Raw genomic sequence first — 21,228 nt, forward strand, 5'->3', positions numbered from 1 at the left:
ATACAGAACTGGCTCAAAGTTGGAAGACAGAGGGTGGTGGTGGAGGGTTGTTTTTCAGATTAGAGGCCTGTAACCAGTGGTGTGCCACTAAGATCAGTGTTGGGTCCAATACTTTTCATCATTTATATAAAAGATTTGGATGTGAGCTTAAGAGGAATAGTTAGTAAGTTTGCAGATGACAACAAAATTGGAGGTGTAGTGGACAGTGAAGAAGGTTGCCTTGGATTACAACGGGATCTTGATCAGATGAGCCAATGGGCTGAGGAGTTTAATTTAGATAAATGCAAGGTCCTCCTTTGTCCATCGAGTAATCAGGCCAAAATCTATACTTTGGCTTTAGAAAGTCTGTAGTCCAGTGGATTTCTGATGATGACATCAAGTTATTATAGAATCAACATTAACAATGCAAATTAGGGATACTGCGTTAAGAATTGGTTTTAACAGATTACTTTAAAGCTAATTATAAAAGCAAGTTTGTTTTTAACAGGGCTCCACCATGGAATTATTTTATAAGTTGAATGTCGTTCAGAACATTCCTTTCCCAATTTCGTAATACTTTGAATATGGAGGCATGCATATTCAATGTTACTTTGTTTTAAATGTATTGTATAAACGCTTCCAAGTGAAAAATTATTGACATTTGAAATACCAGAGAGAATAAAAGTATGTGCATTATATTACTTTTTCCTGTCTGCTATTAATCATGGGGAACAGTAAGTATCTGGGACAAGATTACAAGGGCCCAGTGGAGTTAATGTTTGTAATGGCCCTTCAAACTATAAAAAAAGAACAAGACAAAGGTCCAAGGCCTATATTGCATGATCAAGATTGAAAAGAGTGTGACCTAGGGAAGTTGAGAAAAGTGAACAATAAAAACTTGTGTTTAGAAATATGTGTTGAATACTGAGATTATGTGATAGTTATCATTCGTTGTCACTTTGTCTCTTTGTCACTTTTTGGAACTTAGCTAAATGTGTTATTGCATTACTGCTACATCTTTTGCTGGAAATTTAAGATGATATTTAGGGTCAAACAAGTATTTGGACACCTGTTATAATGCCTTCTCCTTTGACATTAGAGGCAATGCTTGAACAAAAAAGTCATTGACCTGAGACGTTAACTCTTCATTTCTCTCCATAGATGCTGCCTGAACTGTTGGCTACTTCCAACACTTCCTGTTTTTCTTTCAGATTTACATTTGCTGTATTTTCCTTTTGTGTTAGACCTGCACTCCAAGCATTTCTGGTCCCATGATAACTTGTTTTATTCATTCTACAATCTGACATAAAAGTCCTCCCACATTCCATCAGGGAACTGGGGTGGAGGGTATTGCAGGCATCAATCCTGCATAAGAGCAGATTGTGATGGTACACGGACTTCTAGCCTAGCTGTTTATACTGCGGCGCTGTGGAGTCCATGGACTAAGTGTATTTGCACTCCCTTTTTTGGTTATGTGAAGAACCTCAAGTTGTGTTTTGGTTGCACTTCAGCCCTATGCTTCTAATCTTTGGTGACTTGATATGGAGGGGTATGGGCAGATCTCCTCATGTGTCTGCCCCTGGGCTTGGCCAAGCTGGCTATAAACAAGTCCAGGCATTGGGCTGTGGAAGTGGAATGGGGGTGATGGGAGGGGTCATTGCTGCCCACTGCCTGGCTATTCTCTGTAGTTCTGATTAGGCTGGGGCAGCACGGAGGCTCAGTGGTTAGCACTGCTTCCTCACAGTGTCAGAGACCCGGGTTCAAATCCCACCTCGGGTGACTATCTGTGTGGAGTTTGCACATTCTCCCTGTGTCTGTGTGAGTTCCCTCTGGGTGCTCCGGTTTCCTCCCACAATCCAAAGATGTGCAGGTCAGGTGAATTGGCCATGCTAAATTGCCCATTGGGTTCAGGGATGTGTTAATGAGGGGTAAATGTAGAATAGGTTTGGGTGGAATACTCTTCTAAAGATTGGTGTGGACTTGTTGTGCTGAAGAGCCTGTTTCCACACTGTAGGGATTCTATGAAAACTTCTATGCATCATTGGAGAGGGAACATGCTGTGTCCAGCAATGCTCTTGATGCCTTTAGAGTGAGATGGGGCACCATGGGGTATGTTTTGCTTTATTTTCCCTCCAGTTCAGTTCCTGCACTCTCTCCCTAACCCGCTCAATTTTTGATGTTAGCATTGCCCTTAAGACGTTTTGCTTGTAAACATTCAATTGGTCAGGCAGGTCTTTCCCTGGCAGTGGAATATTTTGGCTGGTAGGGTGATCCTTTGATAGAAATGTATGTATTTATTTGTTCATTGGATGTGGGCAGTGGTGGCTCAGTCTGCATTTATTGTCCATCCCTAATTACCCAGAGGGTAGTTAAGAGTCAACCACGTTTTCACAGATCTGCAGTTGCATGTTGGCCAGGCTAGGTAAGGATAGCAGATTTCTTTCCTTAAAGGGCATTCATGAATCAATCTTTTTTTGTACCAATAGTAGTTGCATTAGTCTAGCTTTTTATCGCACTGAATTCAATTCAAGTTTTACCATTTGCCATAGTGGGATTTGAACCAGTGTCCTCAGAACATTGAACTGGGAGTTCTGGATTACCAGTCCAGCAATACTACCATGGCTCCATCGCTTCCCCAAAAGAAAGTTTGATAATATTTAAAAAGGAAAGGTTTGCAGGAATTATGGAAAAAGGGCAGGGGAGTGGAACTAGCTGGATAAAAGAGTCCACACAAATACAGTGGACCAATTGGTCTCCATCTGTTTTGTCAGATTCATGTTATGGCTGCAAGATGATGAATTTTCTACTTTTTAATCAAAGGATGCCACCTTGCCTGATGTTCTAAGTTTAATTATAATTCAATCAAAATCACAGTTTATATCTACCTAAATAAGCTCTGTAATTAGAGGATAGGAAATTTTAAAATATAAATCCAGCAGCAGAAAAATAGAATTAAGAACCATTGAGAAAACTGGCATTTTCTTGACTAGGATTTTTAGAAACAATTGATGTTGCAAATTAACTGAACATAAAACTTAATGCTCGGCAAACAGTTAATAAAAGTCTTAACAACCTTTGCACTAATTTGGCAGTTCATAATAATTTACTAAAATTAAATCTTAAAAAGAGAATGGTGAGGCTGAGAAATGTTTCATTCACGTAAACGTTCATTCAGTAATTGTTTCCAGCAACTGAAGTGACTCCATTTTGCGGGTGAGGTGATTAATATATCCATTCAGAAGTTTATGGTTGGCACAGAGTATTATTCTACAACATTGACACTGGTTATTTCCTAATGTCAACACTTGCTGGAGAAAAACGCTGTTCCGACAGCGAATTAATTGCAGTAGTTACGATTCCAGTCTGTGAAGAATATTACAAAGATTGTGTACACTGATTTCTGTTCAATTCACCAAACTTTACTACTGTATATAGAAGTGAAACTGATCATGTATGAATGATGCTAGAACTTAAGACCATCTGTTCTTAACAATTGCTGTTCTAACAATCCAATAGTTTATTTCTTAAATTTGTGATCTTTTTTTAAAAACAAGGTAATCATGGAACTATTTTGTGAACACATTGAAGCATTCATATATATATTCTGTGAATGTATGTGAAATAGGTATCTTTAATAGCTATAACACACATCAATATTTGCAAAGCTAACTATCAGCTTTTCAGATGTCTAATAGCAACTACAAAATGGGGTTCTATGATAATATAATTGAACCAGCAAGTAAAATAATTTCATAAAGGAAATGCACAAATGCATCAAAAAGAGGATTCTTACTCTGCACTACATTCACAGAGAATCCATTGTAAGGAGATTTTTTTCTGTTTTAGGCTTTAGTGCTCCATATTTTCTGAGAACACATAATTGATTTTAATGAAATTTTAATAAGTTTAATTAAATTATTTTACCAATATTCATAATAGATTGGCTTAATTTCAGATTACTCCCATAAACTTTTGCCATCAACTTCTGTTGCAAAGCAAACCTCTTGCCATTATAGCAATATTTAAGCAAAGCTAATAAAAAAATTGCAAAGTCACATTTGGTATTTCAAATTGACTTTGTCTGACATAGAACACCTTCTCTGTTATATGCAATTTCTGTAGTAGCAATGTTAAAATTTTCAGACTGAATTTTGTTTAGTTTATGTAAATCAACAGGGAATGACAAAAAAGAAATTTGCAAGGGGCAACTTATTTTAAGAACAGATTTTAGACTTTCAGTAAATATAATTATCTGCATCCTCTTGCTTGAAGTTTTGATGTGTCCTTTTTCATTACAGTGTACCTTTCATTTTGTGTATGTTTGCATAAAAACTGAACATGTAAATTTAGAATTTTTCCGTTGTTGCTAATTAAAACAGTGAAGCATGCCCTTCTGTCTGACAGCACAGCTTATCTTAATTTTCAGCTTATGTGAAATGAATTACTGAAAGTTCAACAGATCTTACAGGTTTACTAACAGAACAATTTGAAATGCATGATAAGGTTTCAGTGTTCAGATGCCAGTGCAATTTCAGAATCTCCATTCTCATATGAATAGGAATGCAGAGTTGACAATGAATATTTTTAGGTGTCAAATCATGCTGTGGTCTTCTTACATTAATTGTTTAAAAACTCGCAGTGCAAATGCTGCATTTAAAAAAAATTAACTGTATACTTTTTTTCCTGAAGTATTTCCCTAATTCTCCTCTACTTTATGAATATGCACATCCCACAATTACACATATTTTACAAAGCCATGCTATCGTTTAATTTGGTGGCACAGTTTTCTTGGGAGCAATACATTGATAAAACTTTCTTTCAAGGCTTGACTGGGAGAATGTAACAAATTCTCAATGAGCACATAGTAAAACTTCAGTTGCATACAGACTGATCGCACTGCAATTTGCTACATGTTTTTTCATTGGTTTTCTCATTAACACATCAGTTGTGACACAATTAACTGGTCATCAAAAAAATAATCAAAGACATACACTCTGGACTGGCACCTTATCTGTCTAATGAAGGAATTGATTTAATTTGGTTCGAATCAGTTCCAAAATTTCAACTGAGTTCAATTAATTAATAAAGTCTATTCAAAATCTTGCAGATGCCACTGTCACCCTCCCCTTCATGGGTAAGGAGCCACTTCTCTCTCCACATTTTGATCCTGCAGTGTTAAAGTGGTGAGCATATAAACTTTGTTAAATGCATCTCTCACATACTGGTCAAGTAAATAAAGTCATTTATTGTCATGGGGCTTGCCTTCTCTTTTTATTAGAATTCCATTGGCAAGCTAAGAGAGAAATTGCAAGGCAAGATAGTTAAGTGCAGTACATAGTCTTAAAGCCAATTGCAATAAAGTTAGAATCCCTGCTGTTACCCTTAGTAATTTAAACTCTAGAATTGGAGTCGAGGTTTTCTCTCTCTTTCTCAGTTTTAATGCCCAAGGCTCTGAGGGAGGTTTAACACATTTGTTATAATTTGGTTGAATTTATTAAGAAGTGTTAAATTGCAGCACATCGAATCAGACGTGGTATAAATGTGTTTATTTAAAAACAAAAAGGCCAGATATGTCTTGAAACATTTCAGAGGATGACGAGCAAAGCTGAAAGAGCCGTGTAATCAACCCAGTACTTCGGAAGCAAGGGACACTTAACTGTTTGCAGATCGGAGTGAATTATTCCATTTCTGAAAAATGCGTTTCTTTACTGCACGAATTCATTTTGTTTTTAGATCTCAAATTGTCTGAGTCTAATTCTGAAGGGCTATTTCGTATTATTTTTAACTTTGCACCAATTCAGTGTGAAGGTGGATTTACATAAAATAAAATGCCAGCTTTTGCTCTACCGCGTCTCCTTGATGACACGATAAACTGATGCTGTCCATTTTCCCAACACTTAAAGAGTAACCGCTGGGAACTTAAAGCTATGCTCACGAACGTGACAATGATGCAGAGTAACATAGGTTAGATCTCCGACGATTGAAAAATATTGAATACACTGTGCAGAAGTGAAATTGTCACAGAAATTTGAGGGTGCATACATGAGGACCAATGGTCGGCACAACATCGTGGGCTGAAGGGCTTGTTCTGTGCTGTACTGTTCTATGTTCTATGAATGCTGTCTTTCCACTGCACTGTTAAATCTATCTAATTTAAACAATACCTTGATCATTTTAAGACGAGCAATTATTGTACAAAACATTTTGACTGTGTGGTTCTAAATAGGTTTTCTGTTTCTTAACATTTTTGAAAAATAAAAAATGATCGCATTTGTTTTAAGCAAATATGTGCTTCATCATGTCAAAATCAAATAGGCTATCCATAGTTAGATACTGTTAGGGTTGCCAGCAGATGTTTGGAACAAATAAATGCAATCCTAAAGTAAATGCTGAAATGTCTACAATTATCATAATCAGTGTAAAGCATCATTGACTATGTAGTGGCAGTACCCCTTCAGTCATGGGATTTCATTCAGCTGCCTCTATGTAATCCTGGAAGTCGCCTTGATGCTATCCATCAGAATGTGGGAATGAGAAAGTAGTCTTTGTGTTAAAGCTGAAAAATGGCTGTGAACATGACATCAAAATTGTAGCATGATCATGTTGGCATTCCCAAATTTTATCTGGTTTAACCATAAATAATTTAGTTTTTCACCTTTCAGTGGACAAGCAACAAATTTAGTTGTATATAAGCCTGTTAGGATATATATAAGCATATAACAAAATTATATTATTTTGTTATATGCAGATTGTGGGCATTAATGCAACTGCCCTCTGAGTCTTCTATAACTCAACCCAGACTAAAAGTCCATGGTTAGATTAGAAGGTGTATACCTGTAATGTGTGTTGCTATCAGTAAATATAACAGAGTACAAAGATTGGTTTAAGTTCTATCCTTCACTAGTTTTCTGGAATAAAACCATCACTATAAAAAATTAGCATAATTGTCATGTAAATTCCATATCTAAGAATAGTTGAACATCATAACTTGATCAATATTATCAATTGACACCTACATCATGAACTACAATTATTGACCACATGATTACAACTGAAAATCATGAGCTTAAAGGAACTTCTTAGAAAAAAATCACAAATGTTGTTGTGGATGGATTAATTTTTAAAACATTATTTCTATTTTTTGAAAGTCATAGAATCATATAGAATGAGAGAAGGCCATTCACCCACCATGTTTATACTGGTTATTTGAAAGGTCTAACCAATTAATCACCTTTTTTTTGTACAAAGCCCCAGAGTATTTGATTTTTCAAATATACAGGGTGGAAATTTATATTTTATTTGTTGCAACTCTCCTCAGTGGATTCCATTTCTGGATATGAATCCAGTAATATTTGAAGGATGACCTTTTATCGCTTATCTTCAAGCTTCTATAAAATTACAGCTATGTCTCCTAAAGATCTAAGCTTTGTTGTGTTCTATTTCGCATCTATGTGATGCCTCCCAACAATATTATCCAAAAATATAATGCCTAAGTTCCTTGTATATGTCAATGACATTCAGCAGTACCTCACCATCTCCTTCCTAGATCCCAAATTTGCTGTTTTGCTAGTCTTGGCATCCTTTTTTGGATGACGAGTATAGTCCTCCAATGAAACACTATGAAGACTGGATCTTGGTCTTCACAAACAGATGCACTGAATAAAAAAAACAAAGAAATTATGTTGAACCATAAAGTTCTATGGTTGGAGAGTGCAAATGGTGATTTACGTCGAGTTCTGGTTACCATTCTTTTGGAAAGACATGACGGACCTTAAGAGGATATAGAGGATGTAGATGAGATCAGAATTGTTTCAGGGATTTTAGTTACAACACTAGATTGGATTTGTTCTTTTTGGAACAAGAGATTGAGGTTGATCTGACAGAGTAATCAAGATTGTGAAAGGTCAGATGGTAAAGGCACTGTAAAGCTAATTCTATTAGTTGATGACATAAGGACCAGGAGACACAGATTTAAGGTTTTTTTTGGCAAGAGAAACAGGAGGGATAGGGGATCTTTTTTAACATAGTGAGTGGTAATGACCTGAAATCTGTTGCCTATGAGGGTAGTGGAAGTGGGCAATCAACTGTTCAAAATTGGAGAGACATGAGGTAAACAGGCATATATAAAAATATGGGGCATACAGTGGGGGAACAAGACTGATTAGATTTCTCTGTAGACAGGCGGCATGAACTTAATGATGTGAATGGCTTCTTTCTCAATGTCTCTGGTTCCCACTTGTTTGGTCAACACAAATTCCCTCCTTCATCCTTGTTACTATCTCAACCTGAACCAGATTTGCACCACTTTGGGTCTAATCTGAGCCTGAGATAAGCTTCCAATCCCATTTCCTCTGTATCAACAAAATGCTATTTTCCACCTCCATAATGTAGACTATCTCCACCTGGGTCTTGGCTATTTTCTACTGAAACCCTCAGCCATTTGTTTGGTACCTCTGGACTATCCTTTATCTTTAGGAGACTTAAGTTTATCTAACACACTGCAGTCTATAACTCACACCAAGTCTGATTCACCCAGCACTACTTTGCTCATTGATTTTCCACCCAGCGACACATTGATTTCAGCACTCTATTCAGATTCTTCCATGGCCTTGTCCCTCTTTCTCTCTAGCCGTACACCCTCTAAGGTATGTTCGTGCCTCTAAACCTGGCCTCTTGTGTGTCCATGATTTCCATCATTTTCAGTATGGCCATGCCTACAGCTGTTTAGGGTTGAATCCAGAATGTTCTCTCTAAATGTCTCCATCTGTTTCCCCTCCTTGGCCTTTTTTGGTCAAGCTCTTGGTTACTTGTCCTGATACCTCCTGTCATGGCTCAGTATCTTGTCTTCAGATTCTCTGAACTTTTGCAGTGCAGAAGGAAGCCATTTGGGCCCAACATGCCTGCACCAGTGCTCTGGGCATTTTAACTTCTGGCAATCTCATATCTTTACCTCATAGTTTCGCTCATTCTCTGCATTCAAATAATCATCTAGTGTTTTCCTGAGTGCTTCAGTTGAATGTTGGGCACCATGTTTGTACTCTAAAACACTCGCTGGGTGATTTCATTTTTCTTCAAAACTGTGCTTTCTGGTTCATGATCCATTTAGGAGTGGGAACATTTTTTCCAATCCACACTTCCTACATTCCCCATGATTTTGAAAACCTCAAACATATCTGATAAACTATTTGGGATATTTCGCAATGTTAATCCATTTGTATAAACTTGAATTGTTGCAGTTATGTATCCATTTTCCTTTTGAAAGGTACAGTTAAATTACTTTTCCACCACCCATTTAGTGCATTCCAATTAATACTAAATTTTTGTGTCGTGAAAATTCTCAGCAACTCTCCTCCAATTCTTCTGGTCAGTTTTCTCTATATTGTATGCTTGGTGTATATGGCTATAGATAAAGGTTCCTCTGTTAGACAGGATACTGTGTAAGTTGGAACCATAATCATTTGACTGTTGTGAGACATTCAAATGTAAAGCAACAAAATTTGGATTTCGGAAAAGGAGGTGGGAGGGGATGGTCTGTCTTGCTTTGCAGACTACAGGAAATGAGGAGAGGTCAAGTTTGCAGATCAGCAGAGAACTTTAACTGTGATCTCTCAATATAGAAGGAACTGGGTCACAGTGCAACACCTTTATAACCAACACTTGGAAATATTTCTGTTGATTTTCTTTTAACAAAGCAACATGTTTAGATTCTGCTGTTTGTTTGAATCTGTAAATACAAAAATGGTAACTCGTGGCTTTTTCACTACAATGCAACACTGTCTACGTAAAGTGAATTTATTTATAATACTTTAAATTTATGACAGGATTGAGATATTAAAAAACTGAATTGCTTTTTTGTTTAATAAATCTATTTAAATCCTCCAATGACAAAAATACTGTGCCAGTATAAAGCAATAGTGCTTAGAATACTCTCAGACTTCTCAGAAATTTAAAGTCTAAAGGTAACATCACAGGCATTTAGATACATGAGCAGCTAAACATTTATTTAGAAGCAAAACATCTACAGAAATATGACATTAAATGAACAATATTAGTTTCTTTTTTACAAAGCTAATAATCATTAAATGTCTAAACATGGTTGGCAGTGAAAAATCAGACAATTCTCTGACTTGGAAAGATCAAAACTTCATCTTCACAATCTTGAGAAGGCTGAATAAAATGCGTGGGAGTAGATCATTTAACTTTTAGTGTGTGTACAGAGCAAGAAGGTTAAGTAAAAAAACAGACAAGCAGAAAGAACTTAGAAGAAGTAAGAGGTAAGGATTTGTACTTTTCACTGTTAGTGGCAATATGGCATAATCAAGCACAAAAGGCATGCTAATGCTGTACCAATTAAGATCATCTTTGAAAAGCCAGCAAAGTATCTATTTATAAATGGGCTGATAACTACAAAATACTGACAGACATTATTAATACTACATAGAACATGACAGTGGCTAATCGGGAATCAAAATGCAATAACTGATATTCTGATATTGTGCTTAGTTTAGCTCTTAGGAACACATTTGCGGACATTTTCCACCAGGGATTAAATGGGTCGGATCAGCAAATTGAGCAAGTTTACATAATTTGAGGGAGATGTGAAGGAATTCCTTCATGTGAAGAGGTAGGTTGTTATGCCGAATGATTTTTTTTCCTGTTCCGTGATTTGTGAAATGTTTAGAATAAATCAACTGGTTTAAGAATGGACAGAAAATCAAACAGCAGGTCTTAGTCATATTAAACCAAACCAGTCTGGCTGGTTTAGGAGTAAGCTGGGTATTACAAAAACAGCATTAGCAAGAAAATTAGCAGTGTAAGCAAGGATTGTTGCACGCAGTCATATGTTAATATGAGCACATGACTGGCAATCAGAAGTACTTTTCATTATTAATGCAGAATTTTGAAAACATTATGTGCAATTGATATTTGCATGATCTTAGTCACAAAAAAATCTGCGATATCAGTTTTCAAATGTGACTGTAGTTTATTATAAACCTAGTCCTTTCTAGCCAAGCTGATATGAAATGTTTCTCAAGGGAAATTAGGGAAAGGCAACAAATGCTGGTCCTGCCAGCAACACCCACATCCCCCAAACATTAATAAAATAGATATAATCATCTGACCTCAGCATTTTAAAAAAATATGATGACTGATTATTCAAGAGATCAGGAATATTTTTTAACACACTGAGTTGGCATTATCAAAAAACTTATTTTCATGCATCATAGGATCCCTACAGTGTGGAAGCAGGCCATTTGGTCCATTGAGTCTGCATTGACTCTCACCCAGACTCACCCCTTACCTTACCCTGCATTCCCTATATCTAATCCACCTAACCTAAACATCACTGGACACTACAGATAATTTAGCACAGCCCATCTACTTAACCTGCACATCTTTGGACTGTGAGAAGATGCTGGCGCACCTGAAGGAAACCCACTCAGACACAAGGAGAAGACAATCGCCCAATGGGTGGAATTGAATCTGGGTCCCTGCACTGTGAGGTTACAGTGCTCACCACTGAGCTACCATGCCACCCCATTCATGTCTTGAATTTCAGATTATTCTAAAACATTTGTTCAACACAAGCTGAGGAGGAATGAAATGTTATTGATGTTGAAATGGTAGTGGTCTTTTTAGATTTAGATTTTAGATTTTATTGTCACATGTACTCAAGTACAGGAATATAGTGATAAGTGTATAATGTCACCATACATGGCATCATCTTAGGTGCCAAGGTGCCTAGCTACAAAAAAATGCTTAAGTACAAAGTAGTAAGAGAACCGAGAGTTGAAAAGTTAAGCAGTACTTCATAGAAAAGAAGAAAAATTAGGAAATAGGTAATAGTTTACATTAAAGCCTTTCGTAGTTCAGACTGGGAAAATAAAGGATTAAGTTAAAAGTTCAATAATCTTTGATGAGTCCTCCACTTATTTCTCTCTCTGAAGCGACCTCAGCTATGTGTTCTTGTCCGTTCTATAGTCAGTGTTCCATCTGCTCTGATAACTTTTAATTAGTTGAAATTTAAAAGTTTTGAGATAAATCAAATTGGACATGTACTTTTTGATTCCACAGAATAAAGATGAGATGCTATCAAAGCACCATGCTCACAGTTCCCTCTTTGGACAGCTTCACCTTTTTATTTCTCCTCCCTGCAACCTTCAGTTAAGAGAGCATGGATTTAAGCCCCAGTCTAGGAGCTAAACCCATAATCTAGGACAATGGTTCAATGTGAGAGGATATTGCATTATGGTAACGTGCAGTCATTCAAACAAGAAATGAAATCCCAAAGTGTTACTTTCCCTTTCAGTTCAGAGAAAGAAAATGTCTCATGGCATTACTTAAAGAGCAGAGAATTGTAAAGAGTGTCCTGGCCTTTGCAACATCCCAAAACATTGGTTATTTAGTCATTAATCTCACTGTTGCCTATGGGATTTCCTGTGTCAAAACTGTTTGCTGCCATTACCTAGAAAATACCAGCTGTTGTTTGTTGGAAGTCAGTTATCTCAACTCCAGGACATCTCTGCAGGAGTTCCTCAGGGTCATGTCCTGGGCTCAACCATCTTCATCAATGAAATTTCCCTCCATCAAATATGGGGACATTCACTGATGATTACAGCATGCTCAGGACCATTTGCAAATCCTCAGTTACTGAAGTAGTCAATGTTCAAATGCAACAAGATCCAGATAGTATCTAGGCTTGGACTGAGAATTGACAAGTAACATCCACACCACACAAATGCCAGACAATGATCATCTCTAATAAGACAATGTAACCACCACCCTTGACATTCAATGCTGTTATCATACTAAATACCCCACTGACCAGAAATTCAACTAGACTCATCACATAAACATTGGCTGCAAGAGCATTTCAGAGACTGGGAATACTGCTGTGAGTAACTCACCTCCTGACTCTCCAGAGTTCACTACTGACGTATAAGGCAAAGTCAGGAGTGTGATGAAATATTTCCCACTTGTCTGGATGAGTGCAGCTCCAACAACACTCAAGAAGCTCAACACTATCCAGGACAAAGCAACCCGCTTGATTGGCACCATATCCATAAGGATCCACTCCCTCCCCCACTGATGCTCAGTAGCAGCACTGTGTACTATTTACAAAATGCACTGCAGAAATTCCTTAGCTAGCACCTTCCAAACACATGACCAATTCCACCTAGAAGAACAAGGGAGCAAGTACCTGGGAGCACCACTACCTGCAAGTTCCCCTCCAAGCCATTTACCATCCTGACTTGGAAATATATCACTCTCCTTCAAAATCACTGGGTCCCTCTGTAAGAATATTGCAGGTCAACCTACAGTAGATGGACTGCACTGGTTCAAGAAGGCAGCCAACCCTTCTCAAGGGCAACTAGGAAAGGGCAACAAATGTTGGTGAGTCAGCAATGCCCATGTCCCATGAGTGAATAAAAAATGCAGAGATGATCAAAAATAATTCATTGGCTGTGAAGGGCACATAACACAGAAGGAGGCCAAAACATCTATCTTTGTAATTTAGGCATGTAATTCAACTATTTCCACATAACCTTGCAACCAAGTGCTCCTATAGCATATATCCAATTGACTTTAAAAAGTTGCTATGAAATTTGCTTCCTTTCAGGCTGAACATTACAAATATCAACAACATTCAGTGTGAGAAAACTTTCCTTATTTTCTCTCCAGTGCTTACGTTAATTATTTTAAATGTATGACATCTGGCTATAGAATGTGTTGTCAGAGCTGAGATTCGTCTTCTACAAAAAAAGATTTTGCAAAAGCCATGTGGACATGATTTGGCCATATCATTCCAGATCTCAACTCAAAAATTAGCTTCTAGATGGTATGTAACTGCACACGATAGTTGTTGTAAGTTTAAACTGGATTAACTCGGGCAAAAAAAGAGTTTAAAATATAACATGAAGAATAAGAAAGATGATCAAATGAAACAGGAAATAAAAATATGAGCACAATTAAAATTTCAATCTAAATGGTGTTCGATGTTAACTTGGGTTGTATAGAGTTAACAATACATTAATGAAACCACTTATAGTGTCTCAGTCCCTTTTACTCATAATTTTCAGTGTCACAGCATATAACTGACTGGCCCAAGATTAGGGAAGTTTTGCTGAACTTGAAAGCAAACAAAATAGAATCCAAACAGTGAGATAAAGAGCACTGCTATAAGGATCTTTCTGATCTCGCAAATCTTAAAATGCAGCTGCAAGTCCTTAACATATGAACTATGGTGCTGCAGGTTTAACTTTTATTTACTAAATATTCATTCAGACTAATTGATAACACAAGTCATAATATACGCAGAAAAAAGTTTACATTAATTTTACCATCATGCGTTTAGCCTGTATTAACTATGAATTTTCTCTATCATAAATTGAACATAATATACACCTCCTCAACCTATTAACTCACTCACATCTTCCTGGAACTACATGCATAATTACACCTTTACAGCTGTGGAGCTGCCATATTTTGACAATGTTGCCAGCCCCAGACCCAAATTGTTATTAGTTTTAAACAATGAGAAGAGTAAAACATCCAACCCCAAGCTGTGGAAGATATTATTGCTTTCGTTTTGCTCTGATCCAAGAGTGATTCATATCCTCAATTTTTCTTGTCCATTAATCTACTTTCATAGAATCCCTACAGTGTGGAAACAGGCCATCTGTCCCAACAAGTCCACACCAAGTCTCCCAGGCAGACCCATTCTCCTACCCTATTGCTCTGCATTTCCCCTGACTAATGTATCTAACCTACACATCCCTGAACACTATGGGCAATTTAGCAGGGCCAATTCACCTAACCTGCATATCTTTTCTGGACTGTGGGAGGGAATTGGAGCAACTGGAGTAAACCCATGCAGACATGGGGAGAACATGCAAACTCCATGCAGACAGTAGCCCAAGGCTGGAATTGAACCCGGGTCTCTGGCACTGTGAGGCAGCAGTGTTAACCACTGAGCCACCATACCGCCCATACTTTAGATACACATTGTCACATTCTCTTTAATACTGTGTATTTTAATTTTAGCAACTGGATAGCTTTGCAGGGTCTTATGATGTTCCTCTTGAAAACCCACATACTCAAACTCTACTGTTCTCCACTTTTTCCTGAAAGAACTCCATTTAATTAGTCAGAAATGTCTGACTTTCACAGATCTGTCCCAGGTGTCCTTACTAAACCCGCAAACTTTTTTTTCTAATTGAGCATTAATTTTCATTATTTTCTAGAGCTTATAAACCACTCATTAGCTGAATTGTCTCTCTCTATAAATATTTACCTTGTTGTGTTTGTTCATGAAATGCCGGAATTTTTGGCTAAGACAACATTCTAGATAAACATTTATTGCCCATCCCTCAACACCCTGAGAATGTGATATTAAGTTTCATTCTTGAACTGATGCAATTATTGTGGGGGTTGGTGCACTCACAGTGCTGTTTGGAAGCAAATTCCAAGATTTTGACCCAGAAATGACAGTAATGTGATTATATAGTTCTGACTGAAGGTAGTATGGGGCTTAGAGGGGTATTTGCTGACAGTGGTGCATTGTTGACCTTATTCTTTATATGGTAGAGGTCAAGGGTTTGGAAGGTGCTTTCAGACTAACCTGGGTGAGTTGCTACAATGTATTTTGTAGATGCTAATCACAATGGGTCAGTGGTGGAAATGTGAATGTTGAAAGTGGTGGATGGGGTGTCATTCAACTGGCCTGCTTTGTTCTTGATAAATTCTGAGCTGATGGATTACATTAACAAACCTGCACTGCTACAGCACATCTTCCATATCCAAAACATTTTGCAAGATGGCTCAGTGGTTAGTACTGTTGCTTTACAGTGCCGGGGACCTGGGTCTACTTCCAGTCCCAGGTTACTGTCTGTATGGTGTTTGCACAGTATGTGAGAGTTTCCTTTGGGTGTTCTGGTTTCCTCCCACAGTCCAAAGATGTGTAGGTTAGGTGGATTGACCATGCTAAATATTGCTCTGTAGTATCCAGATTAGTTGGGTTGGCCATGGTAAAACCCTGCATGAAGTTACAGGCATGGGTGGGGAACTGGGTCAGTGCAGACTCAGTGGGACGCATGGCCTCTTTCTGCATTGTAGAGATTCCAAGACTGCGATCAGCAGTGCTTTTGTTATTCTCCCAGTGTCATTGTAGGATGAATGAAAGAACAAATGTGCACTTTTCACACACTTCATAGAATCCTTCATAGGTGTGGAAACAGGCCATTCAACCCAACAAGTCCACACCGTCCCTCCGGACAGCATTCTGCCCAGACCTATTGCCCTGCATTTCTCCTGACTAATGCACCTAACTAATGCATCACCGAACACTATCACAACTTAGTGTGGCCAATTCACCTCACCTGCACATCTTTGAACTGTGGGAGGAAACTGGAGCACCCTAAGAAAACCCACGCAGACACAGGGAGAATGTACAAACTCCACACAGGTAGACACCCAAGGCAGGAATTGAAGCCGGGTCTCTGACACTGTGAGGCTGCAGTGCTAACCACCGAGCCACCCTGCCACCCACGTGCTATCTCATTTAAATACACCACCAATTCCTACTTTGCAACCATTCATTCCAACACTCTCATGTGAAAACCTGAAGATAATACTAATTTAGTACATTTGTTGCTCCTTTGTCTTCCATGTAATAGTTTACTGAATCATCCCCAGTCAGCCCTACCCTTTTTTAGTACATTGGTTCAATTTTGTGTCTTACTAAAATCCTTTATTATTTACATTATTTCACCTGCCAGTCTTTCTTCACATCCTCCCTTTGGCTTTCTAATCTGTCTCTGTTTCTCTCTCTATAATTTCTGGGCTTTGTTCAAAAGCACCAAAAACAAACCTGTAATATTTTCAGGATGGGCTGACGGGCATATTCTCACATCTTATATTTGTTGTGGCTGTAATTTAGCTGTTTGAATCCATACTGCTTTGCACCAACACAAAGCGAGTTCAAAGTAATGCCCCAATAAAATTTGGCAATAGCTTGCCTCTGATGGAATTCTGTCACAGATTATCAAGAATAAAGCAGCAGAGCAACATGTGACATTTCAGCCTGGGTGCTTCTGTTATCCACATAAGCACCTTCACTCCAACTCCAGTTGCTTTATAACTTGTACAAGCATGTCATTGCTGTTTCACGATTCATTTAAAATGCAAAGGATAAGACAGAGAACTGTGCTCTCCATAGCAACAACTGACACTCCACTTCACAAGTAGTGTCGGTCAGATGTAGCCTGCTGGATTCAGGCACTCAAGTTCATGAGCAAAGGGCCATGCATGACAGAGAGATATCATTATGCCGTATATAAGTTAAAGGGAACAGAGTGCATTCACTAATGTTTGGAATAGACCCAAGATTATGATGGGAATAAATTACTGCAGATGCTGGAATTTGTACTGAAAACAACTGATGATGGCGATCACAGCAGGTCAGACAGCATCCATGGAGAGAGAGCAAACTGACGTTTCGAGTCTAAATGACTCTTCATCAGAGCTGAAGTGAAGTGTGGAGGGAATAGCATTGAAGTGGGAGGCGGAGGGCAGGTGTAGGGGTAGTGAGTGAGGATGCTGGTGGAGAAAAATGTTGAAAGTTCAGATTAGGTGATTCTCATCTGATCACTTTATCTGAACTATCAACACCTTTTCTCCACCAGCACTCTGCACCCACTACCCCCACACACCCCCAACCCCAAACCACAGCATAAATGCTATCCCCTCCACATATCACTTCAGCACTGCTGAAGAGCCATCTAGCCTTGAAATGTTAGCTTGCACTGTCTCTCCATAAATGCTAAGATCTCCAGCTTTTGTTGCTTTCACCAAGATTATTGTTTTAAGACCAGGCAAAGGCCAGCAGAACACTATTCTATCAGAGAGAAAGTGAGGACTGCAGATGCTGGAGATCAGAGTCAAAGTGGATGCTGGAAAAGCATATCCAGTCAGGCAGCATTGAAGGAGCAGGAGAGTTGACATTTTGGGCAAAAGCCCTTCGTTAGGAATGTGGGTGGGAAGGTCCTTATGAATAAAAGGGTGGGGGTGGAGGTGGGGGGAAGGTAGCTGGGAAGGCGATAGGTGGATGCAGGTGGTGGGTGATAGTGATAGTTCGGATGGGCAGGTGAATTGGATAGGGGGGATGGAAGATGGATAGGTAGGACAGTTCAAGAGGGCAGTGCCGGGTTGGAGGGTTTGAAAGAGGATGAGGTGGGGTGAGGAAAGGTAAGGAAACTGGTAAAGTCGACATTAATGCCGTGTGTTTGGAGGGTCCTATGGTGGAAGATGAGATGTTCTTCCCCAGTCATCAGGTGGCTTGGATTTAGTGGTGGAATTGAAGTGGTCGGCCACAAGGTGGTGGGGTTGTTTGGTGAGTGTATCCCAGAGATGTTCTCTGAAACGTTTCAAGAATTGGCATTCTATCTACCCAATGTAGAGGAGACCACATCAAGAGCAACGGACACAGTAGGTAAGGTGTTTGGATGTGCAGGAAAATCTCTGCCATATGTAGAAGGATTCTTTGGGGCCTTGTATAGAGATGAGGGGGGAGTTGTGGGTACAAGTTTTACACTTTTTGTTGCAGCAAGGGAAGGTGCCAGGAGTGGAGGATGGGTTGTTGGAGGGTGTGGACCTAACAAGGGTGTCTTGGAGGGAATGGTCTCTGCGGAATGCCAATAGGGGTGGGGCGGTAAACATATCTCTAGTAGTGGGGTCTGTTTGTAAGTGATGGAAATGGCTGATGATAATGTGCTGTTTCCAGAGATTTGTAGGGTGTAAGGTGATGGCCACAGGAATTGTATTCTTGTTGCAATTGGAGAGGTGGGAATCAAGGGCAGAGGTGCTGGAAATGGATGGGATGTGCTGGAGGGCATTGTTGATCATATGGGAAGGGAAAATGTGGTCATCTTGGATGTCCTGGATTGGAATTGCTCCTCCTTGAGCAGATACAGCTGAGGCAGAAGAATTGGGAGTAAGGGATAGTGTTTTTATAGGAGGGAGGATGGGAGAAGGTATAATGGGTTTGGTAGCGGTGGGAGTCAGTGGGTTTGTAGTCGATGTCTGTCTTGAGTTGGTCATTGGAAATGGAGATGGAGAGGTCCAGGAAGTGGTGGTAGTGGTGTTGGTGTGTGTGTGTGTGTATGGGGGGGGGGGGGGGGGGGTCGTAGTGGAAGATGTATTAAGGTGTCCTGTGCAGATATCCTAAATTATGTCAAAGATCATTTAATCAAGGGCACAAAATACTCAGATCTAGAATCTCTGCATGGGATTATTCACTTGTATAACTAAATATAGTTTGATGTTCAACAGGTCTTCTGGTTATGAAGTTAATGCATAATGATTCGATTCCTTCGTTATGTGGAACAGAGCAGAATAAAACAGGCCTTGCCTTAAACTTCATATTTCAGACTTTACGATGTTTTTAGATAAACTTCAGCATCAGTTTTGTACCTAGTTGGCTCGAATTTTATATTTAAAAATCAAATCCAAAGCAACACTGAACTTGTAGATAGTAGACCATTTGGCAAAGAGTAATTTGCTTTATTCATTCATAAATAATAAATAAAAATTGAGCATTTAGCACGATAAGCTAATCAACCTGCTCAATTTGTGTTCATAAAAACAAAATTCAATGAACAACTTAACGTTTCCATTAACCTGAGCCATTAAGGTTTGCACTATGTAAGAAGATGTAAAACAAAGACTTACAAGCTTTCTGCAGGTAATGATGCACGAGGCAGACAAAACACATATGTAAGTCTGTTTTAGATATACTTCTTGGAATAGGTTATCAACCTGTTACCAGAGGCTACAGCCTGAGGGACACTACTCTGCATCAAGTATGGTTGACCAGGAGACTCTCCCATTCTTATTGCATGTCACTGATACATTGGAAGGTTTTACATGTCAATAATTAATGTGCTTGACCACTTTATGAACACACCTTCCATCACTGGCAAGTCTTGCGATGGGACTCAAATCTGGACCTTCTGTCTCAGAGGCAAGGATGTTATCTAATGTGCCACTTGACCTTCCTTGACTGAAATTGCAAGAAATGCATTTAATTTAGTTACACAATTGTAGTCTGTGAAAATGCTCAATGTTTTCTTTCAAAGCCTTTTGGATTGAGAAGCCAGACTTTGTGTTCTTGTTACACCTCTAAACGTATGACCTCCACAAGGGCATAACAGGACAACAAACGTATGTGAGTGACGCCACTTGTTCCATCCAAACCACATACCATTCTGATTTGGAACTATGTCACTGTTCCTTCATTGTTTCTGGGTCTTAATCCTGGAAAGGCCCCCCCCACAACAGCACTGTGGCTCTACCGTCAAAACATGGATTTTAGAGTTCAGCGAGGTGACTCACTCAAGGGCAATTAGGGATGAGGGAAATAGTCTTGCCACGATGTACAAGTCCTGTGAAAGAATGAACAAAAGTTCCTGGAGATGTGTCCCTGCCCCTTAAAGAGGGATGAGAGAAGACAATTTACAGAGACATTTTTGAATGAGAGCTACACTGGACAGACCATGTCAGGATTTGCTTCCTGGTGGAAGGTGCATGTTGGCACAATGATTAACATTGCTGCCTCATGGTGCCAGGGCCCTGGCTTCAATTCCAGTCTGTGTGCAGTTTCCAAGTTCTCCTTGTGTCTGACGGGCAGAGGAGGTGGGGTGGCCATGTTGGTAAGGCATGATACTCAGTCCCTTGCACGAGGGGACCTAGAATCAGGGGATGTGGAGTCAGTATGGATAGAGCTGAGAAATTCTAAGGATAAAAAGACCCTCTTTGGAGTTATCTACAGGCCCCCAAACAGTAGTCTGGATGTCGGATGTAAGTTGAATCAGGAGCTGAAATTGGCCTGTCGCAAAGATGTTACTACAGTTGTTATGGTGGATTTCAACATGCAGGTAGACTGGGATAATCAGGATGGTATTGGACCTTAAGAAAGAGACTTTGTGGAGTGCCTCTGAGATGGAATCTTAGAACAGCTGGTGCTGGAGCCTACCAGGGAGAAGGCAATTCTGGATCTGGTACTGTGCAACAAACCAGATTTGATCAGGGACCTCGAAGTGAAGGAGCCATTGGGAAGTAGTGACCATAATACAATAAGCTTCAATCTGCAATTTGAGAGGGAGAGGGTACAAACGGAAGTGACAATATTTCAGTTGAATAAAGGGAACTATGGAGCTATGAGGGAGGAGCTGGCCAAAGTTCAATGGTGCA

At 39.1% G+C, this 21,228-nt stretch overlaps 1 long non-coding RNA gene across 1 annotated transcript in view; it reads right to left on the reverse strand.

Annotated features, from left to right (window-relative positions):
* Window positions 1–21,228, reverse strand: part of LOC122553067 — a 44,591-nt gene that overhangs the window by 16,541 nt on the left and 6,822 nt on the right. Inside the window, exon 2 of the long non-coding RNA XR_006312610.1 lies at window positions 19,943–20,038. This is a non-coding gene — a long non-coding RNA (uncharacterized LOC122553067). The remainder of the gene's footprint in view (window positions 1–19,942; window positions 20,039–21,228) is intronic.

Source organism: Chiloscyllium plagiosum, chromosome 9 (genome assembly GCF_004010195.1).
Source record: "Chiloscyllium plagiosum isolate BGI_BamShark_2017 chromosome 9, ASM401019v2, whole genome shotgun sequence".
In the NCBI taxonomy this organism is placed as follows: Eukaryota; Metazoa; Chordata; class Chondrichthyes; order Orectolobiformes; family Hemiscylliidae; genus Chiloscyllium; species Chiloscyllium plagiosum.